Genomic DNA, 16,688 nt, shown 5'->3' with positions numbered 1-16,688 from the left:
TGTCACTCTAAGCCCTTGTCCAAAGTCCCTCTCCAGCTCTCCTCAAACCCCTTTAGGCTCTTGAAAGGGCTCTGAGGTTTCCCCACAACCTTCACTTCTATAGGTGAACACCTCCAGCTCTCCCAGCCTGGTTCCAGAGCAGAAGAGTGCCCAGAGCCTGGATCCTGCGGACAGAGCCTTGATCTTGTGGGCACTACCTGGATCCTGTGGGCACTACCTGGATCCTGTGGGATGAACCTGGATCCTGTGGGCATTGCCTGGATCCTGTGGGCACGGCCTGGATCCTGTGGGCAGGGCCATGATCCTGTGGGCATTGCTTGGATCCTGTGGGCACTGCCTGGATCCTGTGGGCAGAACCTGGATCCTGTGGGCAGAGCCTGGATCCTGTGGGAACTGCCTGGATCCTCAGCTCCCTCCCAAATACATCCACTATCTGGTCTTTGGGAACATGGTGCTTTCCCAAATATACAGAACCAGTGAAAAACCTCATAAAGGTGTGTGATTGTGAAAAATTAAAATTCCTTCAGGAAATGAATCACAAAAAGGTCCTCCACCTTCCATCAGCACAGGCCAGGGCTGACAGGATCCACAGCACCGGGGCAGCTTGTGTCTGCTTCCTGAGGGAATTTTTTCCCTTCAGTTCCTCACACATTGTGATAAACTGGCATTAAAGAAAACAAAGAGAAACACCTAAGGAAGTGAAAACTGCTGGAGGCTGATGAGAGTTTTTCTCCTAGCCAACAACTGTCCATTTCTAAGAATTGACAGCAGTTTTAACCATAGAAAAGTGAGATCAACTTGTGAACACCAGCTTAAACCTTAGCCTGGGAATTTCTTGGTCTCTTGGTTTCCTGGCTGTGAAAGTTAACAGAGCTCCAGCTGGCTCCCGTCCTCTGGCTAGGCCATGCGGCCCGGGCAGGGGCTGGGCTGGGCCTGCTGCTCCCAGCTGGGAGATGGGGCCTGCGGGGCTTGCCCCGGGCTCTGGCCAGGCCAGGCCGGTCCCTGGCTCAGCTGCAGTTTTTTTTGCTGTGACTGAATTCACCAGAGACTGCCGAGCAAAGAAAGAAAAAGCTCTTGACCTGCGGCAGGCTGAGACAGTGACCACACTCTCCAGAGCAGCCATGAAAAATCTTCCATCGCAGACAACTCCAGCTGCTGCTCGAGCAGAGATCACAGAACCATCTACAAAGCCTGGGCAAGATTTTAACCTTTTCATTACCCAGATGAGACTTGCAGATTAATCCTTTTTTTCCACAAAAAGAAAAAGAGAGTAATCAACACGTAAAGAGACTTTATAAACTATCAGATCAGAGACAGTAAAGAAAAGAATTAAGCTCCAGAAGAGGTAGAGAATAAGGAGATGCTTTAATTAAGATGAAATATTTTTCTGTTAAAGCTATGGAGATGGACAATAGTGTTCTGAAAAAACTCCTTTAATTCATTACAGAGTATATTGTGAGGAATGGAGTGTTTAAAGTGTGGATTTTGAGCAAACAGTGAAGTAGTTGTGATACAGTGAGGTGCTGGAACAGAGCAGGGAGAAGTAATAGTTGAAGATTTGAGGCCTTGAGAGGCAAAGAGAAAACTTCTGTTTCCAGGGAAGGCAGATGAAGAGAACTTTTGCCTTTGAGTAACTCATCCTTAAAAATGACATCCCTAGACTCATTGACCCATAACACACCTCAGAGTGATGTGAAATGGGAGGAGAGAATCTGATGGCAGATTTTTCTGGGCTGGCATCAGAAATATAGAAAGCTATAACAGAAATACTTTTCTTGTGAGAAACTCCATAGATTAGCAGAAGAAGACTTCTGTTTCTCTACAAAGACTGATGAAAAGACTCTAGCAGGAATTGGGACTGTTTTAAACACCAAAGTTCCAAAGATTTTGTCTCTATGTTGTCATGCAAACAAGGGAATGGTGGGGGAAAAAGGGGGTTTTCTGGAGGTTTTATTCTGGTTTGGTTATTCTTGTAGTGTGTTAATAAACTTTCTTTATTCCTTTTAAGTTTTAAGCCTGTTTTGCTCTTGTTCTAATCCACATCTCACAGCAAGAAATAAGTAATTTTTCTAGTGATTTTTTAGTTGCTGCTTTAAAACCACGACACACTTCAAGTTAGAATAAAGGGTGGAGGGAAATAGGACATAAGGGATACAAAGACACACACAGAACCCCTTGTTGAGCTGAAGAAGATCATTAATTGTAATGAAGTGAGTCTTTTTATACTCTAAACTTAACGGAAATTAACTGAAATTAACTGAACTTAACGGAAATTTGAACTGAAACTTAACCGAAGCAAGCGCTCACTGGCTGCCTGCCACTGCGGTGTCGCTGCTCACACGTCCCTTCACCCAATCTGTTCATATGGTGCCCACATGTCTCCCCAGCCCGTCACTGCCTCATGCACGGCAGCTGGATCCTTCCCAGAGAGCTTTTTGGTGAACCAAAGTGAAAAAGATCCTTATTCGTATTCACTACATCTCCCCCTTTTTATGTTTAATCAACAAAAACACCCTGAGAAAGACCTGAACAGATCATGAAACATTTTCAAATACAATATGACTAAGGAAGAGGGGGAATAAGCCAGTAACAAGCTTTCACAAACACCAGCATGTGCCTGTGACATGAGCAATATGCACATGGTGTCAGTATGCGTAGCACGCTCTGTGCATCTTAGGGGTAAAACATTTGCAGTGCCATCGCCATTCAGGATGGCCCAACAAATGGCCACACACACTGCAAAGGAGCCCATTCCACATAGGGACCTGTGGAGACACAAACATAACCCCTGCCCCATATTAGTAGATCTAAGGGTCATTTCCATTGCCCTGTGGACAGGTCCTTTATAATTAACTGAGGTCTGGGATAGGTTTTCATATCAAACGAATATTGTATTTACATGCTGTTTGGTCAACCTCATCTTGATTTAGGCGATTTAAGACACAGCAAATGGGATCCAGTCCCCTGGAAAGAAAATCACTGTGTTCCCCACAACGAGTTCTACGAAACAGCCTGGGAGCTGCTCCCCTGCAGAACAGGGAGCTCTGCAAAATCTACTTGGCATGGCTGGGAGCACTTCTTCCTGCACAGATCCTACAGAATGATCTCTGTGCCAGGGCAGCTCTCTAGGAGGAGAAATGCACACAAAAAAGGGATTGTTCCATCAAATGAACTCCTTGTGCCACAAGTCACAAGGACTTGGTGATCCCACATCCCTCCCGGCCCAGGCAGCGCCTTTCTCCTCTGCCCCACACAGCACACACTGCACCGCCCCAGTAACCAAAAGGCCTCAGCCTTCAGGATCTCCCCCCAAATCAATGAGCACAGCACAATGAAAACAACAAGCATTTCTGATTTAACAATTCAATCATTTTATTTCAATAAAAGCATCTTATTTAACCTGTTACAACTTAGCAAAAGCTACAATTCAACTGCCTAACAAACATATTCCAGAGGAACATATTCCAGACCAAGTGCTGAATAAGATTATCTATCAGAAACAAAAAGAGCTTCCTACCACTTTTCTTTACAAATTAATGTCTAGTTTAAGCCTTCAGAATCCTTTTCCTTGCACACTTGGCTTTCTTATGTCATTGACTAGGCTGAACCCCATCTTGTAACTCAATAATCAAACAGAAATAGAAGCCATAAGATGGCCTTTATCCTGTTATCTTATATTCAATTAGGAGCTCTACTAATATCTACTGTGAGAAATAAATGCTCTCCTTTGTTGGTCCTAGTTAATTAGTTCAAATACTATAAACTGTTATGATAGTTGTTAGCAATGTTAATTACTTACCTGTTATTGAAGTGTTTTAAGAGTTCTCTTATAAGATGTACATCTACCCCCTTTCCCTTTCTTACCTCTTATTGTGTAACAATCCCATTCCCTACACTCCTACCTCCCTTCCCCCCATCAGGAACCACTGCTGCTGCTCCCAGGGGGCTGTGGGCCCTGAGTCATACCCAAACTAAGGCACGCCAGACACCAAAACGAGCCAACAAGGACATTAAAGGTCAAAGAAATATATCCTAGCCAGCTGTGAAGGAAGACCGTCTTCCTGCATCACCTGTGCCTGCTTAAAAGTGGTCTCCATGACCTAAAGAGGACTGGAAAGGAGTGACCCCCAGGACAAGAAGCCAGAAAAGCAGTCTTCCTAGGGACTCCCGTGAGGAAGGAAGGCCCAGCTCTGTCCTAGTGACAAAGCTGCACAAGTCCTCCTCCTCCTCTGTGTCGTCCAGTGGGAGCAGTGGCGGTGTGCGTGACCCCTTGGGCCCCCACCCCAGAGCTGTGTCCTTCAATAAAGGCCTTTGAAAAGGAGCAGGTCTCCTGGCCTGTTCATAACATCTACCCCTACTTTCACCTACAGCATTTAAGTCCCTTAATACTCCTATTTTTACTCTTCAAATTCTTGAGGCAGCAGCTACAAGGGTACCTCAGTCATGAGCCTTCTACAGATTGACACTGCCACTGCCTCAGTCTCCTCTCCTGTCCTGAGCATTGTAGAAAATGTCAATGCCATGGCCGGGGTTTTGGTTACCCAGACCAGAACCCTGACTTACTTTGGCACTTGCTTTGCCATGTCTTGTTTCCTGGTCATGTCCAGGTCACAAAGAAGAGAAACAAGTTCTTTGGTAGGGGCCTTGCCAGATTGGTGAAGGAGCCTTGAAACCCGGTTGGTTTGGCAAGGGCAGCAAACCATCCCAAGGCTGCCAGTTGGATGCCAACAGCTCTGATGGATGCCTGGAACAATGCAAAGGCATTCCAGATACTCCAGCCAAGGCATGGCTTTCTGCAGGGCCTGGCTCAGGGGCCTGTGCACAAACACACATGGCATGGGGAGCACACCAGAGGAAGGAGAGAGCGTTCCAGTGCTCATTCCAGTGCTCCTGCCTCCGTGGGTGTTACACCATTGGCATTACCACGGAGACATGCTGGGATAGCTCCTTGTACTATCTGAAAGAAAAGCAGCGAGAGACTCTCAAGTCAGAACTACAATTTAATAGGAAAATTAAATTAAATGAAACTAATAGTACAGAAACAGTGGCAGAGTCAGGATACAACCTGACACCCTGCCGCTCAGGTGGTGCTAGCAGCCCCATTAAATGGTGGCTGCAATCCTGTTGAAGAGACAGATGTGGTTCTGTTGCAGTGGTGATATTGTAGAAGGGTCAGGTCTTCCTCTGAAGGTGCAGTGGTGGTTATGTAGCTCTTGTCCTCTGGGAATCCAGTAGGTAAGGGCTACTGTGGTGTTTCAAATTCAGATTATGTCCAGGTAGGAATGCTTGCTTCCTGCCCCTGGGTGGAGCATCTCACAATGAGATGAAGTAATTTGTGAGTGATGCACTGGGGCCTGATGGTCCTTTAACAGCTGATATCCCTCCAAAGGGAGTTATCAGGGTGTTGGGGGTTAGGTGTCCTTCTTTTAGTTCTTTTAGTTACCTGTGGAATTTTTACCATTAGTTGCGGCGTGCCGGGACATGTAGCAGTGCCAGCCACCACCGTGGAGCTGCTGATACATCTCAGCCACCTGAGATGCACAAACACCTACTGCAACCTTCTGAGATGCAAGTGTCCTCTCCAGCCACATGAAACACTTATTTGGACTTTTCCCCCCCACTCGCAGTACACTCAGTCCAGTTTCTTGCTTTTCAAGACTTCCAGCAGAGTCCAAAATGAGCAGTCACACCATTTCTCACAACTTCTCTTTAATTGTCACTCCCTTCCTACTCAGGCTCAGCCTCTTGGCAAGGCTGTCCCAAAGAAAGGTGTTTAAGAACAATTCCATTTCTTCCTGACACTCAGCAAAGCACACTCATGCTTCCATCTACCTGAGCTTGGCAGATGAAGGCTGACAACCTTCACCAGCACGGCTGAGCCCAGATGGCCAAAGGGATGCCCCAAGCCATGTGACATAAACAAAAGCTTGGGGAAAGGAGCATCCAAAGGGCTAAGCAAAGCCTACAGGTGCTCAGGTTCTGCTCTTCAGGAAGAGGTTCCATATTTGCCTGCTGAGGGGAAGTCATGAATTCATTCCCTTTTCTTCTTTGTCTTCCCAGCTGTAGCTTTCCCTCTTAAACTGTCATTGTGGCACTAGTCTTAACCCTAGAATTCAGAACAGTTTGGATTGCAGGGGACCTCAAAGAGAATTCAGTCCCACCCCCTGCCATGGGCAGACACAACTTCCGCTATCCCAGGTGTTCCAAGCCCCATCCAACCTGGCCTTGGACAATTCCAGGCATCCAGGAGTGGCCACAGCTTCTCATGGGGAAGAATTTCTTCTTAATATTCAGTCTAAATCGACCTTCTTTCACCTTAAAGCCATTCCCCCTTGTATGTCACTCTAAGCCCTTGTCCAAAGTCCCTCTCCAGCTCTCCTCAAACCCCTTTAGGCTCTTGAAAGGGCTCTGAGGTTTCCCCACAACCTTCACTTCTATAGGTGAACACCTCCAGCTCTCCCAGCCTGGTTCCAGAGCAGAAGAGTGCCCAGAGCCTGGATCCTGCGGACAGAGCCTTGATCTTGTGGGCACTACCTGGATCCTGTGGGCACTACCTGGATCCTGTGGGCACGGCCTGGATCCTGTGGGCAGTGCCTGGATCCTGTGGGCACTGCCTGGATCCTGTGGGCAGTGCCTGGATCCTGTGGGCAGGGCCTGGATCCTGTGGGCAGGGCCTGGATGCTGTGGGCAGAGCTGGGATCCTGTGGGCAGCGCCTGAATTGCCCAGGCAGCGCTTCGATTCTCCAGGTAGCGCCTGGATCATCCAGGAAACCCCCGTCTCCCTCCCAAACCTACCCCGCTTTGGGAACCTGGTGATTTCTAAAATCTATACAATTGGTGAGAAACCTCATCAAGGCGTGTGATTGTGAAAAATTAAAATTCCTGCAGGAGGAGATGAATCACAAAAGCATCATCCACCTTCCATCAGCACAGGCCAGGGCTGACAGGACCCACAGCACGGGGGCAGCCTGTGTCTGCTTCCTGGGGGAATTTTTTCCCTCCAGTTCCTCAGATTTAAAATCAAAAGAAAGGGTGGAGAGAAATAGGACATAAGGGATATGTTTGCCTCACCTGGATGAGCTCACTGCTCCCTACACATGGGGAAGATATCGCCAAGCACAGGACTTGTGTGTTTTTAAAAGCTCAGGCCTCAGAACATCCTTCTGGCCCTGCTTGAGATAAAACTGTTTCCAGGATCCACAAGTAATGCCACCAAACCCAAGAACATCAGTCAGGGAGCACAGATACAAATGCAAATCTGCCCTGTATTTGCCAGGTTTAATTGGCTGTGCTTGGTCCTGGAAAATCAAGATCTGGAGTTGCCTAAAGCTCATCAGGAAGGTGACGGATTTTTGCCTGCACCAATAATGTGCAGCTGCTCTTCTCAGATGTTATTGAAGGACTGCGACTTTAAAATCAAAAGTACAAATATCTTCCTTGTTTTGTGGCTTGGGCTGCCTTCCATTCCTTGGGAAGTTTAAGGTAGATTCCCTCAGAGAACAAGGTGGTTTTTCTTAGCAACAATACCTAGGGTTTTTTTTACAAAAATGGAAGAGTCTCAGAGCCTCCTCTGGAATCCCTTTGGTGATATAAAATTCAAGTTGTTCATCCCTTTTGGCCCAGTGAAAGGATTGTCATGAAATTTAATCTCTGACATGCAAACCCACTGCTACCACCAAGCAAGTCCTAGATAACTCATCATTAGGGGACCATGTGCTCATTTGAGATACTTCAGAACATGAAGACATGATTAGAAAGCTCTGTGTTATCCAGTCCTGAAATTAAGGTCTTAGAAAAGAGAAAAATGTTCATTTTATGATTGTGTCAGGGCCCGAAGTTGTGTCTAAGGTTGTGCCATCTTTGGTTCATTGTTGTGAACCTCAACAAGATAATGAAGAAAAGTCAATGAAGAAAACCCTCTTGTCTAACTGGTGGGAATTTGACCCTTAAGAGAAACAATGGATTGGTCAATCAATGGGAACTTCACCTGTGAAAGAGGAACAATACTCACTGGAGCTGAGGTCAGCATGGAGTGGGTATCATGAGCCATTGTGGCCTCATCGCACACTCTGACCAAGCGTGCAATGCCATTGTAACTGGAAAAATTCCAGTGCAGTGGAGGAGATCTAAGGTGTGGTTCTGTGGAAGAAATGGAGAGAAGGAAAAGATGCACTCCATTTCCATCCAGGGGACAGTCTGAAGGTGCCCGGCCTGCCCCTCCCACCTGAGCACCATGCTCCTCCTTCTCCTGCTCAGCAGCTTTTCATGAATCTAGGGGTTGGTGTGTGTTATTTGATACATCAACTAATAAAACCAATTTGCTTTGCAATCACAAGTGCCTTTCGAATCTTTTGTGCACAGGCATCCTCCAGAATCGTCAACATTAATGGGAACAAGGGTGGGATGCCCAGAGCACAGAAACTGGTGCTGTTTTGAATGTGTGTGAGAGAAAACCTGATGCTCTTTGGAGTGTAAATAGGAGAGAAACTGACACAAACACGGACGGGGCTTGGGCAGTGGAACATGGGGTTGCACCAGGAGAGTGGGTGTGTAGCTGCCCGGAGAGAAGTTGTTCTGTGTGTGTCAAGTAGTGAAGATTTAATTCAGATACCCAGTTGTGTGGGTGGTCCCTGGTGGCTGAGAAGCTGCCATTTGCAATGCCAGGCAAGCACTCCTTCCCTCAGAGATCCCCCAGAATGATCTCTACAGCAGGCAGCTATCTTGGAGGAGAACTGGGATGCAAGAATGGGGTCCTGCATCAAACAAACTCCTTGTGCCACAAGTCACAAGGACTTGGTGTCCCCACATCCCTCCCGGCCCAGGCAGCGCCTTTCTCCTCTGCCCCACACAGCACACACTGCACCGCCCCAGCAACCCAAAGGCTTTGGCATTCAGGATCTCCCCCCAAAACGATGACTATAGTGCAATGAAAAAAGCAACCACTTTGTATTTATTAATTCAGTCCTTTTATTTCAACAAAACCATCTTATCTAGACTGGTCAAACTAATCTCTAGGCCATCAGAACACTTAACCTTAAACCCATGGCTTTCCCTGTTACTTCCTGTGCTGAATCCCAGTGTGTAATTTATTAATTGAACAGGAAGAGAAGCCATGAGATCACCTTTGTCCTGTTATCTTCACTTCTTGCAGGGACCACTACTAATTCCTACCCCTAATTTCACCTACAGAACTTACTCTATTATTATTTAGCTAAAGTAGCTAAAGTTTTCTCCCCTCCCTCTCTACCCACTCTCTTAACTCCCTTGTGTTTCCTATTACCCCTCCCTTGGTCCCCCCTATCTCCTAACCCTCCCTTGCTCTCCCTGCCCTCCCTCTCCTGATTCCTATGGCCGGCTTCACTGCCTCCGGGCCCTGACGCCTGTGGCTCTGTGTTCCCGGCATCGCCGGATCACAGCCGCCACCCTGCTCCGGATGGCCCGGGAGCCGCGCCGCAGCGAGTGCAGCAGAGCCCGGCCGCGGCCCCTGAGGCTGTGCGGGGCCGCTGGCCGGCTCTCTGCTGCTGCCGCCTGCGCGACAGGGGCTGCAGAAGCTGCTGCCTTTGCAATCTCTTGTGGCTGGGCAGTGGCACGCACAGGGTGCTTCTTATCTTCTGGAGCTCTGGCCGGGGCAGCACCTGCTGGCTGGGTGTACCTGGGAGCTACCAGGGCATAAGATGTGCTCGGCAGCTCAGCATCTTCCTCATCTTCCAGCACCAAGTCGGGGTCCATCAGCAGCTGTGGGTAGCGGGGATTCACCCAGATGGTGTGGATAATGATGACATTCCTCTTCTTCGGCAACTTTTCCATGTTCTTATCTTCCCTTTTCACAGCTGCTTGATCTCCGGTTTTTGTGCCTTTCCAAGGCTCCAGGAGTTTTGGGTCAGAACTACACGATGTGTAGCTCTCATCCCCACTGCTGCTGGACTGGACATCCTCTGAGATGTCCCCTTCCTCGTTCTGCAGTCCTGGCAGAACTACCCTCGGTGCTGCCCCCTGCCTGTGAGCTTCCTGTGTTGCTGAGGGGCCGGGGACGCAGCTGGGGCCGTGCGGGGCAGCTGCCCGGCTCTCTGCCCCTGCTGCGGCGGCTGCTGCCGCCGTCCCCGAGCCCGTGCCCTGAGCCAGGCCCAGCCGCTGGCCGCATCTCCAGATCACAGCCAGCACCTTGCTCAGGATGGCAAGGAGGCCGCACCACAGCAAGTGCAGCAGAGCCCAGCTGCGGGCCCTGAGGCTATGAGGGGCCGCTGCCCGGCTCTCTGGTGCTGCCACCTGAGCGCCAGGCCCAGCCCAGGAGTCACGGTGCAGCAGCTCCCTCCCCCAGGGCAAGCCCGGCCCCGAGGCAGCTGCGTGCTGCCCCATCACCTTCTTCGTCCACGTTGTCTTGGGCTTTGTGAATGAGCTCGTCTCCACGTCCGTAGACGCTTCAGACTTGCTCACACTCCGCCTTCTCCCGGGAGCCGCTGTCTCCTGCCGGAGCCGCTGTCTGTCTCCTGCCGGAGCCGCTCTCCTGGGAGTGGGCACCGCCGGGCTCTCTGTGCCCTTTTATACCCGCCTGGTCAGGGCGCGGCCCCAGGTGTCACAATGGGCTCTGGGCACACGCAGCCTCTTCGTCACAAAGGGGAACGGTGTGGGTGGGGTCCCAAGTGTCCCAAAGGGCTCTGGGAACAGATAAGAAGTCCATAATTTCCCCCTTTATAATGTAGAGTAAGACGCAGGAGAACTCGTATGGTTCAGGTGGCAAAGGAAAAAAATCTGATGATGAGCTATTGGAATACAATTTGGAAAAAGGGAGACCAAATACCCATGAAGGGCTGGAGTACTTCAGTGTCTCCTTGGCTTCAGTTTAATTCAAAAGGTTTCATTTCTAAAGTGATTAGAAGTGAAACACTTAAAACCCTTTGAAGTGTGCTTTTTCCTTGTAGTGTCTTTTGTCTAAGATTCAGAATTGGGTGATGATTAAGCAGGTATTTAACTGTAAAAATGAATGCCAGCCAAGGTGGAGGGGCACTGGCCTTGACCCCTTAAAAGTGATGCTGACCTGTGGGACGTAACCACTAAAGAAGTTGCTTTTGAAAGCGAGAGGTATCCATCCAAGAGTGAGACCAGCTCTGCTGTTCTGGTCTGCCACTCAAAACTCAGCATATTATTCTGCAAAGCAAGAGAGACATGGTAGAATTTGTTTATGTAGCAGGGTGGGTGGTCTATTAGGGTCAGAAGAGGAAAGCTGCATGATTTGGCATGGGGAGAAAAACAGCAGGAGAATGACTGCCAGTAAAAAAGAGAGCTTGAATGTGACTAGCATGTGGTTTGACCATTATCCCTGATTCTTCCAATCTTCCTTGTCCCATTATCCTTGTTGGTTGCAGTTTGGTAGTCTTTGACTCCACAAATACTGCAGCTGAGTCTTAAAGTCAGGCAAATCTGCTTTGAAAAAATGAGACATATTTCACCTTGACATCTAAAGACATAGACAAAAATCATTCTTACACAAAGTGCTCTCAGGAATTAAGAACAAGCATAGACTAACAGGAAAGAGAAAACATTTGCTTGCACTCAAGTAATTCATCCAGTTCTACTGAGTTTCAGTAGACTCAAAGAAACAAAAGAACAGTGATACAATTTTGGTATTCCTTTCTATGCCTTCAGTAATACCACCTTGAATTTGTCCATTTTATCCATTTTGCTAACCAGAAGCATACAGGTTTGGGAAGACTTTCTGTGACGCAAGTGGAATAGAAGATAATAATGCTGCCAAAGCAAGTGCAGCCAAACCTGGTGATGTCTACTCCTTCTTTCAAAGTCTGTTTGTTCATCTTCAAAGGAACAAAATATGTAAGAAATCTGATACTATTGGTGCCAGAGAAGTTGTGAGTTCCCCATTCCAAAAGTGTTCAAGGCTAGGCTGGACATGGTTTGGAGCAACCTAGTCTACTGGAAGGTGACCCTACCCATGGTAGAGGGTGGATGAGTTTTAAGGTCCATTCCAACTCAAACCATTCTGTAAGTCTATGAATCTGGTACTGTAGAGTGATGAATCTGTTGTGTTGACTGTAAGAGGCAGATGTGGAACATGTTCCATGCAGATAATATACTATAGTAAGTCTCCCACTGTCTCTGATGTGCCAGGTACCCAGAATTACTTAGATGAAATAAATGTGCTACAGTACTCTCTTCTCCTTCATTACTGCATTTTTTTTTAGTATGGGTTAGTGACTCAATCTTCTCGAGTGTGGCCCGGCCAGCTCAGTGATGAGGTTTCTCTTCACTCGAGTTTCAAGCCAGCATATGTTTGTGGGGTTCACTGATTTTCTTCAAGAATTCAAGTCTATAGAGCGAGTAAAGAAATCAGGGGGTACTCTCTCTCTGGCTTGCATTCCACAGTTTATTTCTGTGAAGGGGAATCCAAAGGATGAGAGACAAAGGATTTGGGGTCTGGGGGGTCTCTTTTAACAGGGTTTCTCGGAGGGAGGGAACATCAGAGAGAGAACCAATTATTTTTCTCAGTTAGTACATCTTACAAACTTTCTACAAATCAAGGTTACACACACCAAGATAAGAAATAACAGACACCAACTTCTTCAAATGCCCACAAAGGTGTAGGAGTATTCTCCACAGAGGGGCAGAGGGGGGGAGAGGGGGCGGGCTTGGTTTCCTGGCAACACAGGGGGGAAAGAAAGGGAAGGCAAGGTAAGCATGCCCTCTCAGCTTCCATAGCTCACAGGCATTCTGGGACAGGAACAACAAAGTTACAAGCTTCCGTGTTGGAAAGAAGGGTTCTCTTCTCCCAACCCCGTGCTTTCCTGGGCTAAAGAAACTTCAAGCAGCTGGAAATGCCAGCAGGGTCTTCTCTTTACTCTATCCGGCCTCTCGCCGTGGGGCTGAGGAGAAAAACTTCAGTAACCATGGTAACTTGATGCCAGGGAAACAGTTAGGAGAAAGAGAAGCTGGGGGGGGGAAAATCACAACTAAAAGAGGGGAAAAGATATATTTCAAGCTATCAACTACAACAGAGGGAAATAGTTTTTTTAAAAGCACTTTACGCTGTTGGCTTTTGTTTTGAAAGTGAGTGAGAGATCACACGTGAGTTTCCAGTGGTCCAAGGTTCAGGCTTGTTGTATTTGCATTGCCTCTGTTTCTAAGACTAATTGAGATAATGTTCCTGTCCTCTATCGGAAAGCAAAATGAAAACAAATATGGCAAGTTATTAATATTGGTATCTCAGATGAGGATTCCCCCTGTACAAGTCAGGCAAGATAAATAGGACAGTGCTTAATAAACAGAGATAAAGGGAAAGAGTTTGTTCCTCCACGCCCTGTGAACAGGGGACATCTCACCTTTCACAACGTGAAGGTGTCCATTGAGACAGGAAAACAAAAAGCCATCTTCTCTTTCCCCTGCTTTTTTTCTCCCCTTGGTATAATATTCCAGCTAAAATTTTCATCTTCTGTATCTGAATATCTGTGGAGAGAAGAGAAAATTCCAAATGCCAGAGCTCCAGGAGTGTTTGGACAACGCTCCCAGGGATTCACAGGGTGGGATTGTTGGGGTGTCTGTGCAGGGCCAGCAGCTGGACTCCATGATCCTGATGGGTCCCTTCCAACTCAGGATATCCCATGATTGTATGGAGGTGGTTTTTTGCCACAGCAGTGAAGTGATGAAATCAAAATTAAATCAACACTTGGATGCTCTGTCAGGAAGAAGTTTGTTTCAGGTAGAAAAACTGTGAGGCAAAAAGAAAACAAAAGCATATGCTGTGTTAAATACAACTTATTGCCTTTAAAGCCCAAATCATGCAGAAAAGTCACCAGAGCTGTTGGAGGGAATTCCAGAAGGAAGAGGATCATTTCTGTGCTTCCTGACCACACTGAGGGCCCGAAGCTCATGACTTTTAAAGGTCTTGTTCAAGCTTAGAATTCCATGATTCTGTGAGTTAGGCATCCCAAAAATTGCCAGAATGGATAACATCACAAAGGCAAATGAACAACTTTTAAACAATTATTTTTTCCCACAAAAATTCTATTGTCCCCATTTAAAGAATGGGGTGGATCTCTAGAGGCATTTCCATGTTCTTCTGAGCTATGGGAACAAATATATAAGGTAAAAGGAAGACTAAAACTGTCAGAAACAAGACATCCCTTTAGGAATAGCTCTGGCTGGAGAATGTGGATGCACAGACATCCACCAAGTTCAGTGCAAAGCTGGAAGATGTTTTTGTAGCAAACAGGGAAAAAGAAATCCTGATTCTGTCCTTGGGATCTCCTGTCCTCTTCCTAAAGAAAGCAAAAATGCTATAAAGAATGCACTGATTTTCATCCCAACTCATCCCTTCCCATGAATGATTGCTGGATTCAGTGGCAAAGTCCACCAATGGGGATGTCTGGGGTGAAATCATTGGGATTGGCTTTGACCTCACATTGCTGCTGAATTAACAGGTGTAAAACTGGTGTGAAACTAAAGAGAGGGTGGTGCCCCTGCCCTGGTTTGGTTTTACTCTCTTGGCCAGGTTTTCCTTAAAATTCCAGAGGTACAACTCCATATTTAGAGAAAGGTTATTTTTTTTCTCTCTGTAGTAGTTCTGAGCTTTACCTTGGCCATTTACCTCTCCAGATTCCAGGCTCCATGTCAGAGTCACCATGATCTTCCCTGAGAAACAATCCCTTGTGTGCCCCACTTCAAATCCAGCTTGAAGTGAGAAGCCTCCCAGGGGGTTTGTTAGAAGGAAAACTACAAAAGCAATGAAAACACAAAGCCAGAATTGTTTTGCTGCACAATTTTATTTATATTTCTCTAGATACATAATATCACAATATAGTAATTCTTGTGTGAAACTATAACTTGATTTTTAAACCACAGATCACCCTCTGTCTCAAAGCTCTCAAAGGATGAAACTGCAATTCCATTAACTTGATGTTACCAGTGAATGACTTATCAGAGGGTAAAACCGAATCCAGCTGCGTTTCTCTCACTGAATAAACATTTTCAAGTCACAGTTAAGAAGGACGTTAGTCAGAGATCCTGGCACTGCAGAGATCCCAACACCACAATAATCACAGATCCCCAAACCTGCAGTTATTAGAGAACCCACCCAGCCCTAAGATCAAGCCCTGTGTTTTTAAGAATGACAGATGTGGGATGAGACAGGGACTGAGCAGAGATGCCCTGGCACATAAATCAAACACCAAAAACTAAAGTTTACCTACAAGCACAACTGCATGGCCCACCTTGACCTGCTAAATGAGTGTTTAGGGTTGTTGGCTTGTGACTGAGGGATAAATGGAGCTTCTGGTCACAGCTCCAAAGCACCCAAATAACTTGGTAACTGCTGCCCTCATTTCAAAACCAGCTCAGGACCTCAAGTCCTGCTGAAATTCACTTTTCTGGAAGAGCTACCCTTTGATTAGTAAGTCTAATCAAAATGCAGATATTTCCAAAAAGGACTTCATCTCTTAAAAAAACAAACAAAAAAATCCCTCTAATCCTATCTGACAAAGAGTCTTCATAACTTGACAGGGAATGCTAATGATTCCTGCTGCAGAGACCCTTTAAACACACTTCATGGACTTCTTGGAAGCAAACCACGGAATCACAGGGTCATGGAATGGTTTGGGTTGGAAGGGACCTTAAAGATCATCCAGCTCCACCCTGCTGCCGTAGACAGGGATGCCACTCACTAGATCAGGCTGCACCAAGCACCATCCAATGTTCAGGAGGAAATGTGACCTCCAGATAAAGTCCCTTAAATGATTCTGGTTCTCCATTGTTCTAGGAAGTTCAGCTGAGTTTTGACAACCAAATAGATGGGGGTCTGTTTGGTTTGGTTTTAGGGGGGTTTTTTGTTTGCAATTTTTCTGTTGGGTTTGTTGTTGTTTTTCGGTTTTTTTAATTGTATTCTATTCCTTTTTCTTTTTGTCAGGTTAATGATTAAAAATTAATGTCTCCAAAACTTGAAAATATAGAGTAAGTGCTCTAATGGGTACGGGTCTGCGGTCTTTGTCCTCTTGTGTCAGGTTCTGCGGGGTTCAGCTCTGTGCGGGGGTGAAGCTCCCAGTGTTCTTCCCGTGCCTTGTGTGTGAGGGGTCTGTGGAGCCTCTCTTCCTCACTGCTCTGTCTTTGCTGCCTGGTGTGTTCCTCAGCCCATCCCTGGAGTAGCCCACATTCCTCCTCAATTCCTGCTGCTGGCAGACAGCGCCCACCTCTGCCCCTGCCCACCAACAGCTTCCAGCTGGCCAGGCCAGGGGCTGGGGGCACAGCAGGGGCTGTTCCACATGGGATTCCAGGGGTTAGGAAAGCAGCTGCTGTCTATCAGCTCCCACGATTCCAAGTCTGTCCTGTGTGCCCCAAATCAATATGTATGATCATCAATTAGAGATAATGGTAAAACAAGGCATCTGGAAGAACTGAAACAGTGTTTTCCCTCTCTGTGGCACTGTGGAAGTTCTCGCTTGTGACTCTGTAAGGATACAGTATTTGGGGAGCTGTGACCATCTGGATGCGTTTTGGCATCTATTTCATTTATTGGTCCATGCAGGTTTTTCCAAACAAACAAAACAAAGCCTTTTAGCAACATTTTGACAATTTTATTGATAATAATTTTAAGGTAACATCTTGCATGGAGTCCATTAATTTTTCATTGATTTCATTGCACAAAAGGATTAGGCAGACAAAAACAACAAAAAAAAAGTGTTAATTAA

The sequence above is a fragment of the Pseudopodoces humilis genome, chromosome 10, assembly GCF_049639895.1.
Source record: "Pseudopodoces humilis isolate 2021_Gansu_Grassland_sample_001 chromosome 10, ASM4963989v1, whole genome shotgun sequence".
Classification (NCBI taxonomy): domain Eukaryota; kingdom Metazoa; phylum Chordata; class Aves; order Passeriformes; family Paridae; genus Pseudopodoces; species Pseudopodoces humilis.
The sequence above is the reverse complement of the archived record's forward strand: the minus strand, read 5'-3'. Positions refer to the sequence as shown.